The sequence below is a fragment of the Solenopsis invicta genome, chromosome 12 (genome assembly GCF_016802725.1).
Source record: "Solenopsis invicta isolate M01_SB chromosome 12, UNIL_Sinv_3.0, whole genome shotgun sequence".
Classification (NCBI taxonomy): Eukaryota; Metazoa; Arthropoda; class Insecta; order Hymenoptera; family Formicidae; genus Solenopsis; species Solenopsis invicta.
The window spans coordinates 1,310,193-1,326,867 of NC_052675.1; the positions used below are offsets into that span (position 1 = coordinate 1,310,193).

The 16,675-nt window shown below is 34.2% G+C and overlaps 1 long non-coding RNA gene across 3 annotated transcripts; it reads right to left on the reverse strand.

Moving 5' to 3' along the window:
* Positions 1-1,940: 1,940 nt before the first annotated feature.
* Positions 1,941-5,420, reverse strand: LOC113004927. Of its 3 annotated transcripts, none has more exons than XR_005575969.1 (4): positions 5,009-5,420; positions 2,930-4,760; positions 2,544-2,703; positions 1,941-2,401 (listed from the first exon to the last, which is right to left on the reverse strand). It is a non-coding gene; the product is annotated as an uncharacterized LOC113004927 (long non-coding RNA). The 3 variants fall into 3 exon arrangements; XR_005575968.1 differs by having other exon boundaries at positions 2,930-4,834; XR_005575967.1 differs by having other exon boundaries at positions 2,930-4,437; positions 4,542-5,416.
* Positions 5,421-16,675: the final 11,255 nt, after the last annotated feature.

Sequence of the window (16,675 nt, forward strand, 5' to 3'; positions counted from 1 at the left end):
TGTATAAGTCAAATTATATGTGCAACATGTTGTCCTCAAATTGTACGTTTGACATATCAAATGGAAGTCCCTGCTAAAAATTCCATTAGAAGCGGATAGATTCTATAATAACAGGGAAAGAATTGTGCAGTAAAATAATAAAAAAATGGATAAAATGTTGAAATAACGTTTATTACGGAATCTATCCATTTCTAATGGAATTTTTACCAAGGATGTCCTCGAATTATACACTCGACATATTTCATGGGAATATAATGTTCTCAAATTAAACATTCTATCTCTATACTTTTATAATGTACTTTGTCCAGAGTTAACATTATATAATGTTTTTGTAAAACATAAATATATAACTCGTACTTTGAGGACAAAATGTATTTTAAAAGTATAGAAATAGAATGTTTAATTTGAGCACATTGTATATCCATAAGACATGTAGAAAGTATAATTCGGGGACATTTCCGTCAGGTATGTCCAATGCATAATGTGAGGACAATTCATATGTTGAATGCATAATTTGAGGATAGTCTCCAACTAATGCTTTCAATCCAAAAAGATTCAAAGTATGCATTGATTGTAAGATTTCTAATATTTTTTTTGTCTACTGTTCTAGGGTAAGTGCACCTATTATCGTGGCGTTTTCTGAAAATCCCAACTTTAATGCATCTTAAAAAAAATAAATGAATGAAAAGTTTAAACTTTTTTTTCTTAACGTTTATAAAAGAACTAAAAGAATATATAAATCCATCTATTATTAACAAAATGCAATTGTATTAATATTAAAATTAATGAAAACGGAATGCGCTTGTCACCGTGGTCATGTACAAATTATCGTGTACCCGTTTCCACAGATTTACCAATTACCGTGTCCGAAATACCGTTGATGAAAAAAATGTATTTCGTAATGCTGATTAGTTCTCATGCTGTGCTTACTTCATGAGCTACTGTCATCGTGGAGATCGCGTTTTGACAGTTATCAAGAATTATGTGTATATCAAGTAAATGTGTAATTTATAATATCAAAAGCTGTGTATCACGCGCGTAGCATAAAAAAATGATAGAATGATAGTGAACTAAATACTTATGTGTCAAGTTATTTGCACTTTCACTGAAACGTGTATACCGCGGTAATACGAGTACCAACAACATGCGCATTGCACCTAATTTCGTGTAGATTTGACGCAGTTTAACTCGTGGTTTCCCCACTTTCGGCGCGCACCCACGCTCACATGCTTGCCCGATGTTACGCCTGACGTCACGCGACCGGGTGTGAGAGCGAGCGAGACGGAGAACGATACCGATGTCATGTGGCCAGAGCGCGCGAGCGAAAGAGACGGACCGACATTCCGCGATCGGGCGTGCGAGCGAGAGAGACATAATATTATACCTTCGTAACGAGCTATCGTTACAATATATATATAGTATAATATATATATTTACTACGTTTTCATTTAAACGTAGTAAACGTAGTAAATATATATATATATATATATATATATATATATATATATATATATATATATATCAAAAGCTGTATATAAATATTATAAAGCTATATATATATATTATCTGAATATTATATGTAAAATTCTTTAGAATATTGTTATAATTTTGTTATTACACTCAAACGAAAAAATCTAATTGAAACATTTGTAGAATATAGTTAATTATTGATTTAATTAAATGTATAACTTTGATCTTTATACTGATGTTTCAGAGATACTCAAGAAAAAATCAAAGAAGTTAAAATATATATATGCATATAATACATATATATATATATATATATATATATATATAGTTAATTATTGATTTAATTAAATGTATAACTTTGATCTTTATACTGATGTTTCAGAGATACTCAAGAAAAAATCAAAGAAGTTAAAATATATATATGCATATAATATATATATATATATATATATATGTATTATATGCATATATATATTTTAACTTCTTTGATTTTTTCTTGAGTATCTCTGAAACATCAGTATAAAGATCAAAGTTATACATTTAATTAAATCAATAATTAACTATATTCTACAAATGTTTCAATTAGATTTTTTCGTTTGAGTGTAATAACAAAATTATAACAATATTCTAAAGAATTTTACATATAATATTCAGATAATATATTTATAATTTTTTCAGCATTGATTCAGCATGAACAAAAAAGTGACATCTGACTATTGCTTATTCTATATTGCTATAAATCAATTTTAATTTGATTAAATTCCAAACCAAGAAATCTGATTAATCTATATATAATCATGACATTCCTAACAGAGAAAACATACGTATACATACTTATTTCTTTGAATTCTTACAGAAGCTTGAGCAAGCCGTTTTGATATGTAGTCTGCAATGTCACTTTCCGTTAATTGATATGTTACACGAACAGTCTCTGTAATGCATTCATAAATGTTTTTTTTTTTTTTTTAATATAGATTGTTAAAATTTTTTTTAAATATCTGTATATGTGCATGTTTAAACTAAATCTGAAATAAGTAAATCAAAGTTAATTTAAAAGTATACTAAAAACTTACATACGATCACTTTAGAAAGACTTAAATCTTTGAAACAACACTTATTGTTTTTGCCAGTCCAGTTAAAATTTTGCGCTAAAGGATCTACTGTTACTTTTTTCAAAATACTTCTTACCATAGTATGTGCATTAAACCCACCAACACTTTTTAAAATGCGAAGCTGAAAAATAAACAATTTTGAAATTAATATCGAATTAATAAATTTTATATAATAATTAATTATTATTAAATACATAAATTATTTTAGTTTCTTTTAACAATATGTAAATTAGAAATATAACATTCATTAATTTATGATAAAAAGTATAATAATATTAATTGTTATATTATTCGAAATAACATGAACTTATTCTATAATGTAAAAACATTAATAACGTTTATCATACTACTTTGTCCTCAAATGTGGTGTTATGCGTGATTTCCTCGGATTCGTTTGGCAGGAGCCCGTCGATCGGAGACGTTTGAATTAAACACTCGTTGTACGGTTAATAATAAAGTTCTTTATTATAGTTTGTTACACTGCCTTTTATTTGAGATAGGTAAGATAGTACCGAAATAGACTGTCGCGTGCTTTAACCTGAGTCTACCGCGTCTGTCGTTGGCTCTCTAGTTATTGGAGAGCTGGCCGATCTGGCCTTGCAGATTTAGCAGATCTGTTGTCCACTCGAGAAGGTCGCCTATTCAGCGTTCCTGGTATCGGTTACTGTGTCATGATGTCGGCATTACCGATACCGGTGGCATAATATAAACAAATTGTATTTTGTAATTAATTGTTTCGTCAGCGGTGGCTTTCGCCACTCGTGACAGTAGTTTCTTTCAATTGTTCCTCAAAGTTTATCAATTCAGTAAATGTAGATATCGGGAACTGGATATCGAATTCTGAATCATTGTAATGCCTGGAAGGTTGTATTTTTTCCTCTAATAAATATCAAATCTATTTTCAATATTATCCAATTTATATAATACTTTGTTAATTTTTCCTGTAATTTGTTTAGTTAAATCTGAAATAAATTTATTATATATTTTAGTAATGTTGTTATGGTACAATATTTAAAATGCTAAATATTGTTACGTCCGTCGGTGGCATAGGACACTCACGCGCACTCTCGCACAAAAAGGCACTCGCGTACAATAAATGATTGAGCAGACTTTTAAAGAAACTCAGACGTTTATTGAAACACGTCCGTTACCAAACGAGGCTTCAGACAAAAACAGCATAGCAACAAGCGTCGCTAACAAGCAACCGTCAACTCATTAATATCGAATAAAAAAGCTACACGGTAACACATTACAAATAGCACGGCCGTAACACTATCATACAATAACTAGACACACGCGCATAGACATACATTTCTCAGCACAGCTTTTTAATAAAAGAAATAAAAAATTTAATAATTTATTTTTATAGTAAATACCATCAGCATAAAAATTTTCTTTTTCGATATTTTTTGGAGAATCTTGCATACAAAGTTTATTTTTATCAAGTTGCTTTTTTATTTGTATCTAAAGAGTAAAAGTTATTAATAATTTTTTGTGTCATATAGTTTATTTATAAATTTTATTACTCACCATTACTGTATGTGTTGTTCGTAGGATTAAAATTGTTTTCATGTAAAATATTTTGTGTAGATTTATTAACTACTTTATCAATTGATACTGTACTTCTTTAAGGAAAAGGAGGCAGGATTTTAGATTGATTTACGTTTAATTGATTTTTCTTATCCTTTAAAGATATGTCTTCTGAAGAAGAAGAGGGGGATGATGCATGTCTTTTAGCTTGTATACGTCTTCTCTTTTTTTTTTGTTTCCTTAATTCATCTGATGATATCCCTGTATCATCTATATTTGATGTATCTTGCGTTAAAATTAGTTTCTGCATACCTTCTTCATAAGTCTTTAAAACATTTGTAACAAAAAAAGGTGTAAAACAAATTACATTTATTAAATGATTAATTAACATGTATATAAATAATTAACGCGTATGAATAATTCTCTTACTTCCTGTGCCTAAAATTCTTTTAAGTGGTAGTTCTTCTCAATCAGATTTTTCTCGTGGCATTTCTCTTGCCATATTAATGCGCAATTTAGTTTCCATATAACTAGGCCATATACATGACATTTTATTAGCATTGTATCATACTGTGAGTATCAATTGTAATCCATCAAAAAATTCCGCAATCGTAAATTGCCAGTTTTCCATTTTTCTGATATAAAGTGCTGTACACGTTGCATATTTATTATGTGTAGTTTACATTATTGAAAAGAAATATGTTAAATTGTACAGGATATAACTAAAAAAATATACATGGAGTGTACCACGAGATACGTAGGACAAGAATTCAAGTCAAAAAATCTCATTAACTAGGTTAGGTAAGAAATTTAATACAAGATTAGGTTAGATTATAGGTTTATATCATTATAACCTAATCACTTTGGAAGAGATTGCATTATTGCTGCATATTTACCTAAAATAATACATATCCTTTTATACATTGAATTTTCGCCACGTGTGTTTACGATGAGACACCCTTAGAACATATATTCATATATGGTACTGAAAGTGACTGGAAAGAGGCTTGCAAGGCTTGCGCCTAGTGGACAATACACATGCTCAAAACAAATCAAACCATCGCACACAACACACACAAGACTATCGATCAGTTATCGGCGCGTGAATCTCAGCGATAAATGTGATCAGTTGGATTTGTAAGAACCTTATCACGTTCAATCGCTTGTAGCTATTTGTCAACTTGAACGTAATCAATCTTAACCACAATAGATATAAGGCGCTTATATATATTGTTGTGCCCGTTCGGCCGAGCTTGAGAAGCTGGCTGAAGGAAGATCTATCGATCGGACAAAAGAAGCGCGGCCGGCGTTTGTTTGTTCTGTTCTGGACGCGTAGCTGTCAAGCGACATTTAGATAATTCCGCTTCCAGTAAATTGTATATAATTACTTAATTAAAGTCAGTGTTCTTTTGTACAAAAGAGAGAGTGTAGTTATTTCGTGCTGTGTGCTCGCGCGAGTGTTTTTTTTGTGTGCTCGTCTTGTCGAGCATAACAATATATATATATATATATATATATCGCGAGCACACAGCACGAAATATAGCAACTAATTTACATATATATATATATATATATATATATATGTAAATTAATTGCTTATATATTAAATATATAATAATATTCCCTGTATGTATACATATATAATTATTAGTAATTAATAGTTTAAAAATTAATAATTACTATAATAGTTTAAAAATAATAAACAAAATGAAGGTATACATAAACATATCAGAATAATATAAGATTATCTGACAATAATAAACCTGTAGGAATCTTTTTGATACCTCTGATCTTTTATAAGAGTTTTTCAAAATGTTTAACATTTTCGGTTTCTCTACATTTTTTTTTAACTATTGCTGCAACATTATTAAGTTATGATGCATATCTATATTTTAACAATGTTTCTACAATATTGCACTGCAATATGCAATGTTGCAACGTTGCAGCAATATTGCTGCAAGCTTTTGTGCTGTGTGGGATACACGTGTACTCGATCGACATCCGTAACGGTAAGAACACCACAGTTGTCCGTAAGTCTACGTCACATCATGCTTTCTCTCTCGACCCAGCATCAAGTAAGAAAGATGCGTAGGGAGCTCTACTGTCTTTTTCTTTCACAAGCGGTCTATTCTTCTCGACCTATCCTCTTCTACTTCGAGCGTTCTCGCTTTTTCTCATTACAAACCGGCAACACTGCACAAGCGGACAACACTGCACAGCTTAGCGAAACGATTTCAGATTTTTGTGTCGCGGATCAGAATTGCTTCGCGCGCGCGCGCAAGCGATGTATTATTCTATATACGTTTCCCACTTTTATATATATATTATATATATAAGTTAGTAGGAAAATTTTGATAGGACAACATTTATTAAATTATATGACGATAAAATCTTGTATAACAATTTTAATCAGCAATTAGGTGCATTTAGAAAAATAGATGTAGAGGTATTGACCTTTTATAAAACATTGATAACTGCCGATGTAATTTACCAAAATTAGTATTTCGGCAAAACTATAACGATATATATCGATTTTTTATCATGGTATATTTACAAAATTAGAAAGAAATTGAAAAAAATATAGCTGCATGCACGGATAAAACACTTTAAAAAATAATCCATATACATGTTTACAAAAATGCTTAATTCTTTCTAAATTACAATGTAGAAATATTGGAGTATGAAATATATTACAAATATTCAGTATAGTGATATTTTTAATAAAAGGAACCAAACGGTATTGAAATAATTTTAAAATGTTTGCAGCTCAAACAGAGATTTAATTTTTCACAAATATTATTTAGAAATTTTATTTCTATAAAATTCTTGCGTTTTGACGCTTTATCATAGGGCAATATTGTAAAATTTTCGTCAATTCCTTGGGTAATTAATAACTTCGATAGGCATATTGCGTGAATAATATTGTAAAATAATAGCATCAAAAATTGACGAAAATTTCGAATAATTGCATTAGGATAAATTATTACAATTAGAACGAAGCAGTTAAGTCAAAATAAAATCTCTAAGGAATATTTGTCAAAAATGAGATAAGCCTAAAATTGAGATATAAATGTTTCACAATTATTTAAAAAATCGTTTGATTCTTTATTTACAATGTTACCATGCTGAATATGTAATATTTCATACAGCAACACTTCTACATCATAATTTAGAAATAGTTGCATATTTTGGTAAATATTTATTTGGATTAATTTTTTTATAAATGTTTTACGTATAGCACAACTAAAAGTATCTTGCCTAATTATTTCTTTACAAATTTAATTTTGCAAATACATCACTAAGATGATTTGCATATCGTTATAGTTTTACGAAATACTATTTCGAAATTAATTGAACAATTATCAATATTTTATAAGAGGGCAATACTAGTTTTTACATCTTTTTTCTAGATGTATCTACATAATTGCTGATTACAATATTTTTATGCAAGATTTCGATATAATTTAATAAATGTTGTCCTATCAAGAAATGTCGCACGTCGCGCATCGCCAATTCGACAACTCTAGATCTGAAATCACATATAGCTGTTATTGTTGCTGTAACATAATTTTGAATTTCGAAATTTTTTAGACGAATTTGATGGCGATCACAATATTCGGTAACTTAATATAGCAATTGAAACATGTTAATATTTAAGTCCATTATTAGCCATGCGCGTTTTTTTTTTTTTTTAAATTAAAAGATATGTGTTATGTACGTTACAAAAAAATTATGCTCAGTTTTTTAAATGCTTCAGTTTTTAATATTTTTTTTGTAAGAACATTGTTCGAAAAGAAAGCGTGTGAAAAACGTGTCAATTTAAACACGTAAAACACATACACACACACACACACACACACACCAAGGAAAATGTAAAAAATTTATTTTGAAAGTAATATTTAATTAGTTACATTATTGAATATTCACACACTCGTTCTTTTGAGCAATGTTCTTACAAAAAAAAAATATTAAAAAACTGAAGCATTTAATAAACTAAGCATAATTTTTTGTAACATACATAACACATAGTTTTGAAATAAAAAAAAACACGAATAATGGCTAATAGTGGACTTAAATATTAACATGTTTCAATGGCTTTATCAAGTTACCGAATATTGTGATCGCCAGAATTCGTCTGAAAAATTTCAAAATTCGAAATCATGTTACAACAATAATAACAGCTAGATTTCAGATCCGGAGTTATCGAATTGGCGATGCAATATGCGACATTCTCTGATAGGACAACATTTATTAAATTATGTGACAAAATCTTGCATAAAAATAATCAGCAATTATGTAGATACATCTAGAAAAATGATGTAGAAACTAGTATTGACGTCTTATAAAATATTGATAATTGTGTGTTCAATTAATTTCGAAATGGTATTTCGTAAAACTATAATGATATGTGAGTCATCTTAGTGATGTATTTGCAAAATTAAATTTGGAAAGAGATAATTAGGAAAGATACTTTCAGCTATGCTATACGTAAAACATTTCCAAAAGAATTAATCCAAATAAATATTTACAAAAATGCATAATTATTTCTAAATTATAATGTAGAAATATTACATAACTATTTTGAAATGTCATCGGCAGTTATTAATGTTTTACAACAGGTCAATACTTCTACATCTATTTTTCTAAATGTGCCTACATAATTGCTAATTAAAATTTTTATGCAAGATTTTATCATCATACAATTTAATAAATGCTGTCCTATCGAGATTTTCCTGCTAATTTATATGAATAAATAATTGTACGTATAATATATATATATATATATATATGTGTGTGTGTGTAAGGGTGTGGTTCAACATCACTGTAGAATAACGTGCAATTTCGGTGTTTCTTCCAAAAATCTGGAGTAATATATTTTATGACAAGATACAAATATGTCCGAATTAACAATTAACCATTAATAATTCCAATACTATAATGAACACGTGGTCGAGTCCTCACCTGGAGAAGCCGAAGAAAAAGATGTAGTTATTCAACAGGTAAGGGCTCGTTTCAGGGTTCCAATGACCCCGGAATAATCTTACCAAAATGAATGGTTACAAATGAATGGAATTTAATTACAAAGAAGTTGCACTATAAAACGAGGATTAACCATACTCGATCACCGTGGGAACAATCGTCACGGGCACATATCAATATTCCTCGCGTTACTCACTCGCGGCGTGCTACGAATCAAACTCCTAACGGAACGGCGCTGTGTCTGCGGCTAGCGCGTATTTATATGGAGTGGGGATGTTTCCACATAAGGTATATCATATCTTACATCCCCCCATCCCCCCATCCCCCCACCCGCCCATCCACCCCATCCCCCTCCACCCAACGGCGAGACTGACGATCGGTCCAGGGAAAGAATCTCTGCAACAGCAGACGCACTGACCGGAATCAATTTGGATATGTGATGACGATTCGATTCCGCTGTTTTTTTTTCTGTATCTACTTCGTATATTGTATTTGAAACTTTTTTTAGAATTTTATAAGGTCCCTTTCGTACTTTATTAAGTTTTCCTCTGTTCAATTTGTTACCGACGCTCACAAACACAAGATCGCCTACTTTAAAGTTATAGTGTTTTCTGTTCTTATTAATTCTCCTGAAATTTTTATCTCGTGATCTTTGTGAATTTTGGAACGCTATTTCTCAATCGGATTAAAAATTCGATATTTTTCGAACTTTTTGCGGTATTAATTCCGGCTTTTTACCTAGGAGCAGGTACGTTGGCGAGAAACCTGTTGAGGAGTGGACAGTGTTGTTATACTCTTCCACTGCCTCCTCCGCCAGCATTGACCATGGTCTATTCAGTTCTGAGTTTTGTTTACATCGGATGCGATTAACCAAAGTTTGATTGAGCCTTTCATTTAATCCGTTCGAGAATGGACAATTTACTGCTGTGAAAGTTAATTTTGTATTTAATTTTCGGAGTAGCTTTTTGAATTCTTCTGAATTTATCCCGCTGTATTGATCTGCTAGGATTTCATCAATCTTTCCAAAACACGCAACTTTGTTTACCAGTTGTATAAAATCTTTTGGTTTTTGAGTTGTGGATGTTACAATGAAAGCAAAACGAGTGAAGTGATCAACCAAAAGATGGAGATATTTTTTTGTGGAATTGTTATCAACGAATCCTCCAATCGTATCTAAGGATATTATTTCTAAGGGTTTTTTTGCTGGGACTAACTGTGAAAAAAGTCCCAGTTTTGCCCCTTTTCTCGTTTTGTTCTCTATGCATATTTTACATTCTGAAATCAGATTCTCAATCATTTGATCTAATTTTGTAATATAGTAATATTTTCCTAACATGTTCCTAATTTGATTTTTATTTATATGACCGTAATTTATATGGCATATTCTTATTAATTTTTTCGCTAGTGTAGAAGAGATTAATATTTTCTTTTTGTTTTTGATTTTTAGCATTTTTATTCCCGACTCCGATATTAATTCATAATTGTCGGGATTTTCTTTTTTGATACTATTCTGATCTTTACGTAGTTCCTCGATAATTATAAGGTTCATTGTTTTTATTTCTTTTTCATTTTCACTATTTGCTTCTAGGACTGGATTTCGAGACAATCAGTTTCTTGGTTTTGTGATCCCGGGGTGTATTTTATGTTGAAATCAAATTGCGATAAATAGAGAGTCAAGTCCCCAAGTTTCTCATCCGTTCTGGTTTTTATATTCAGATTTTCAAAGGGTTTATGGTCGGTGAAGACTGTAAACCTCCTTCCAATCAACCAGTGTTGCCAATAGCGGATGGCCTCCCTGACCGCCAAACACTCTAAATATAATGCTTTTTTCTTTTTTTGTGCGTTATTTAGTTTTTTTGAAAAGTACACCACCGGTTTCACACCTCCATTTTGCTGTTTCTGTTTCAATATTGCACCCACATCTTCGAGGCTCGTGTCTGTTTGAATAATAACATCTAATTTCGGATTGTAAATCGCGAGAATCGGCTCTGAGCAAAGATGATTCTTAATTTCTTGGAAGGCTCGTTCGCAATCAGCGGACCACTCGAATTCTACTCCCTTTCGCAGTAATGCATGTAGCGGCTTCAGAAGCCGAGTGGAACTCGGTATGTATTTATGATAGAAATTAGCCTTTCCCAAAAATTGTCTGATATTTTTTTTGTTCTGTGGAACTGGGAAATCGCGAATTGCAATTAAGTTGTCACGTAGGGGTCTTACTAAATTCTCTTCCAGGATATGTCCCAGATATTTGATTGACTTCTGTGCGAAGTGACATTTTTCAAATTTAAAACGAAATCTCTCGCCCGCCACCGCGACCAGGACCGATTCCAGATGATGCATATGCTCTTCCAGAGATTCTGAGAATATAATGATGTCATCGATATAAACCGAACAGAAGAGATGTAAATTTTTTTTGAAAAAAATGTTCGAGAGTATTCTTTGGAATATTGCCGGGGATGTCTTTAAGCCAAATGGGAGACATTTCCATTGGTAGTGCCTGTTCTGTGTTACAAATGCCGTTTTATACCGATCTTTTTCATAAAGAGGTATGGACCAGAATGCAGAATTGATATCCAGAGTCGAAAACAAGGAACACCCGGAAGTTTTTACTAAAATGTCTTCGACGAGAGGAAACGGTTGTGGTTCGGGGACCACTATTTTGTTGAGTTCTCTGAAGTCCATACATAGTCTCGATTTTTTCCTTCTTCACGTATATAAGCTAATGTTACTGACGCCGCAAAAGGTGAGCTAGAAGTTTCTATAAGGTTTGCTTCTAATGGGTTTTTGACTTGGTCATCAATCTCATTCTGGAATCGAACACCGGTATGGTCTTTTTGCAACATAGCGGTTCTCTGTTAATCTAATATGGGCTTCGTAGCCCTTGACCGAACCTATATCGTACTTATTTCTAGCGAAAATATTTTTTTTACTAGATAGCATATTATGTAACTTATTGTTAATATGTCTATCTGTATGGTACTGATACTCTAAGAGGTTTATAATTTGGTTTTCTTTTTCGTCGTTTTGTTTTTCTGAAAATTTTTGATCAATTTGTAATTTTTCATTTTGTCGTAGTCCAAATCCTGATATTACATCTGAACCAATGAGAAGGTCGTACTTGAAATTTATACTTTTCGTAACATAAACGTTGACTTTTTTTTCAACATCAAAAATTTTCAAAGTGATTTCGGTTGTTCCGTCAACATAAGTGACTCCATTAACCGTGCGGAAAGTGCTCTTGGAAAATTTTTCATTTCGTTTGATTTTTTTTAAGAATTTATAGCTTATTATCGAAATGTTTGCACCCGAATCGTATATGGCGTTTGTTTTCCAATTGTTGTCAACTAGCACCTCCACCTTAATTAACGGAGTCACTTCTCGTTTTTTCAAGCCTCCTGAGCTAAATTGATTTTTTTATCTAGTTCTAATTCGATTTGGTTGACTTTTCTGTTTTTATCTTGATTATCAGTGTTTCTATACTAGCAAACGATTTCTGGATGATATCTATTAGAACCAAGTTTTAAACAGTGAGGGCAAGGCGAACGACGGGTCGGAGATCAAGATTTTGAACCAGCAGTATTAGATGGGGAAACATACGTTGGTTTTCCTAATTTTGAAGTGTTGAACTTCTTCTCTATTTTTGGACTTTTTTGTTTCCGAGTCGTTACTAATGTTTCATAGTTTTTAACAGATTCTAACAATTTTCTAACTGAATTTGTCGTTTCTCGATCTAATTTTTCTCGCACATGTTTAGGGAAGTTATAATACAAACAATTAGGTTTACTCGTTGTCTTTCAGGGGATTGCGGATCGGTTTCCAGTAGTAATTTGTTTTTCTTTATTACAAAATCCGTTAATGTCCCTGATAGATATTGATAATCGAACGCGTAAGCGACGTGCTCCCACCCGTGCTTAGTGAATGCAGCGAGAAACTCGTCTCGCCAAAATTTTCATTCGCTTTCTACGGAATTGTTTATTAGTAAGCTAGAGTACCAATCCGCAGCTGTATCATCCAGAAATAAACGTAATGCTTCTACTCTACGTCCAATAGGTAACTTGAATCTTTCACATTCTGCTTCAAATGTAGTTATCCACAGAGATGCGTTTTGATTAATATTATTATAACGGGTAATTACAAAACGTTTTGTGATTTTGTCTAAAATATCGCGTGATTCCGGTACCGATGAATCCTTTGGTGTTTGATTAACGGATGGCTCTAACATTTCCTCTTCGAGCATTATACCTTTGAAGATCGGATTCAAATCCTTGTACAGTTTTGAGAGTTCTGGTTCTAGTGATATTGTAATATTACGGAATGCTTCCCGTTTTGTAAGAGCTTTTATCGCTGCTTTCGCCGCCGGTAGTCCCATTATCTCCTTATGATGAGGTGTTGTTTGGTAATATTCCGGAAAAATGAAAGTCCGGTTCTGCTCGGCCAGAGTCACCGTTCGAATTACCGCAACACCAATTTTCGGATCCGGGCCGGCCATCATCGTGATGTAGAATCGAAGTTTTAAACTCATCCTAACTTCTTCGGCTTGTAAAGGTGTGGTTCAATCACTGTAGAATAACGTGCAACTTGTTCCTTCCAAAAATCTGGAGTAATATATTTTATGAGAAGATACAAATATGTCCGAATTAACAATTAAACATTAATAATTCCAATACTGTAATGAACACGTGGTCGAGTCCTCACCTGGAGAAGCCGAAGAAAAAGATGTCGTTATTCAACAGGTAAGAGCTCGTTTCAGGGTTCCAATGACCCCGGAATAATCTTACCAAAATGAATGGTTTTAATTACAAAGAAATTGCTCTATGAAACGCGGATTAACTATACTCGATCACCGGGCACATATCAATATTCCTCGCGTCACTCACTCGCGGCGTGCTACGAATCAAAATCCTAACAGAACGGCGCTGTGTCCGCGGCTAGCGCGTGTTTATATGGGGTGGGGATGATTCCACATAAGGTATATCATAGCTTACACACATATATATATATATATATATTGCGACCGCACTCACGAGCGTGGTGCACCTACGTTAACTGCACGTGACGCTAGTTAGACAGCCGCGGTAACCGCGAAGTCGCTCACATCAAATGCGTGAAGTTAGCCGGTACGATTGGGCGCTAGGCACGAGCGAGCGTGCCACTTTTAGATCGGAACGTGACCGATCTCTCGGTTCATGCCGGAAAAGGAAACGCGAAAGCTCTCTACCTCGTCACGGGCAATAACGGGCTCTGTTAACCGGTAGCTCAGCCACGGGATTGGCAGAGGGGGTGGTTCGCGGCGGGCGGGAGGTGGAGGAGAGCGAGGGAACTTAAAGAAAACACTTCAATTTGATAAAGAAATGGATAATGTATTTCCACGATCTAACACTACTCCCAGGGTTCGGCGACGATGCCTCGCGACCCGGGCGCGGTCGGAGAATACTACGCGGTCGTCGGTACGAGCTCACCAAACGGAGAGAGTCAAAATTCCCTTCTAATTAGCGGCGGACAACATACACCGTGCACACTCGCCACTTTGCACACGCACTCTCATTTCACGCGAAATTATATGGCGATTCGGTACGAACCAAGTTCGGAAATACGCGGAGCAAAACGGAAATCGCCAAACAGAAAGGCATACACACGCTACTACGGACGACACACAAGAATGTGACACAATTAACGCGACTTGGCTGTGGTGTCGGCGACGCTCTCAATAAACGGAACCGAAAGAATCCAGACGGGACTTGATCGGATGAGACGCACGGCGGCTGAGCACGCGGACAGCACGCGATCACCGGCGTGTTCCCGGCGGGAGATTTTACGGCGAACGATAACTCTAAATGCAGCTATCGCACGCGCGACTCATCCGATCGGCGAAATCGGTGGCTTTACACAGGTCTCGTTCGTCTCACCACAACGCTGGCTTGTCTCGAGCTCGTCTCACAAGGGGAGACTACAACGTGATACCAATCGATTTTGTCGAAACTCCGTGTATCGATAGAGTATCATGTCAAGTGTTTCAGGGTAAACGGATAAGACGCATTTCTCAAGCGTTCGCGAGAATATCGAGATTAAAGAACCCCAAGCGCTATATTAACACATGGTGTAGAGCATAAAATCGAAAAGCGCGTAGCTCAGCGGTTAAGTACTAGACTCGTAACGGCAACGTTGCTGGTTCGAGTCTCGATATTTTTTTTTTTTTTTTACAAGGAAATGTAATTATTAACATATTATTAATATATTATTATTAATACATACACAGAAAATAAATGTAAATACATTTTATTCATTCATTGCATATTAAAAAAGCACATTTTTCTACATATTACGAAGGAAAAAATTAAATAAATGTAAATGTAAAGTAATAGTAAATGGTCAGTGCTATGCAAATAAATAATCATAAAAAATTAATGTGAAACATATTTTATTCATCGGGGGAAGTAGATGGAACAGTACATGTTGAAGGATGATATTTATCATAAAAACAAGCGAAACAATTCGCACGACAATGTGCGCATCGTATAAAAGCTACATTTGTACAATCGCATGACTTTTTTAAAATGTCTAACGGAAAACATACTTCGTTGACATTCATGAAAACTTCTTTTTCATCTGGACCCTTGCAAAGGGTCCTTGGTAACATAACGTTCTCCCTTCTCCTTCTTTCTGTGTAACGGCTTTTAACTGCTTCACAAAACACGTTTAACATTTACTTGTATATAGCACTAATTTATCCGTTGTTTAAAAACAATCAATAATTACATTTATTTAATTTTTTCCTTCGTAATATGTAGAAAAATGTGCTTTTTTAATATGCAATGAATAAATAAAATGTATTTACATTTATTTTCTGTGTATGTATTAATAATAATATATTAATAATATGTTAATAATTACATTTCCATGTAAAAAAAAAAAAAGAATATCGAGACTCGAACCAGCAACGTTGGCGTTACGAGTCTAGTACTTAACCGCTGAGCTACGCGCTCTTCGATTTTATGCTCTACACCACGTGTTAATATAGCGCTTGGGGTTCTTTAATCTCGATATTCTCGCGAACGCTTGAGAAGTGCGTCTTATCCGTTTACCCTGAAACACTTGACATGATACTCTATCGATACACGGAGTTTCGACAAAATCGATTGGTATCACGTTGTAGTCTCCCCTTGTCAGAACAGGGGTACGACTCGTCCCTGGGTGATGGCGGCTCCCGTCGTCTCGGCTAAGGGTCCGATCCCGGCGACGATCCATAGCGAAGTGATCGATAGCGCGAGGAATTTTGGCAGGCGGCACGCAGGATCTCTCACCCCACGCACGGGGGTTTGTCGCGCCGCGCTATTGGTTCCGCCTTATAACGCGGTCCTCGCGACCCTCTAATCAGGCTGTTGCGCCGCGGCGCGCAATTCGAGGTAGGTCGGTGTCTTCGGGCAGCTCGCGACTCTTCCCGTGGTTTTCCCGAGGCCGGACGGCTATCCTTACGGACTCTTCGACGTCCGGTGCCCCCGCGCTCGGGACCACGTCAGAAACTTTCTCTCGCAGCTCCTCGTTCGTAGTCTCCTACGCGATGATCCGCGTGGAGTGTCGACATC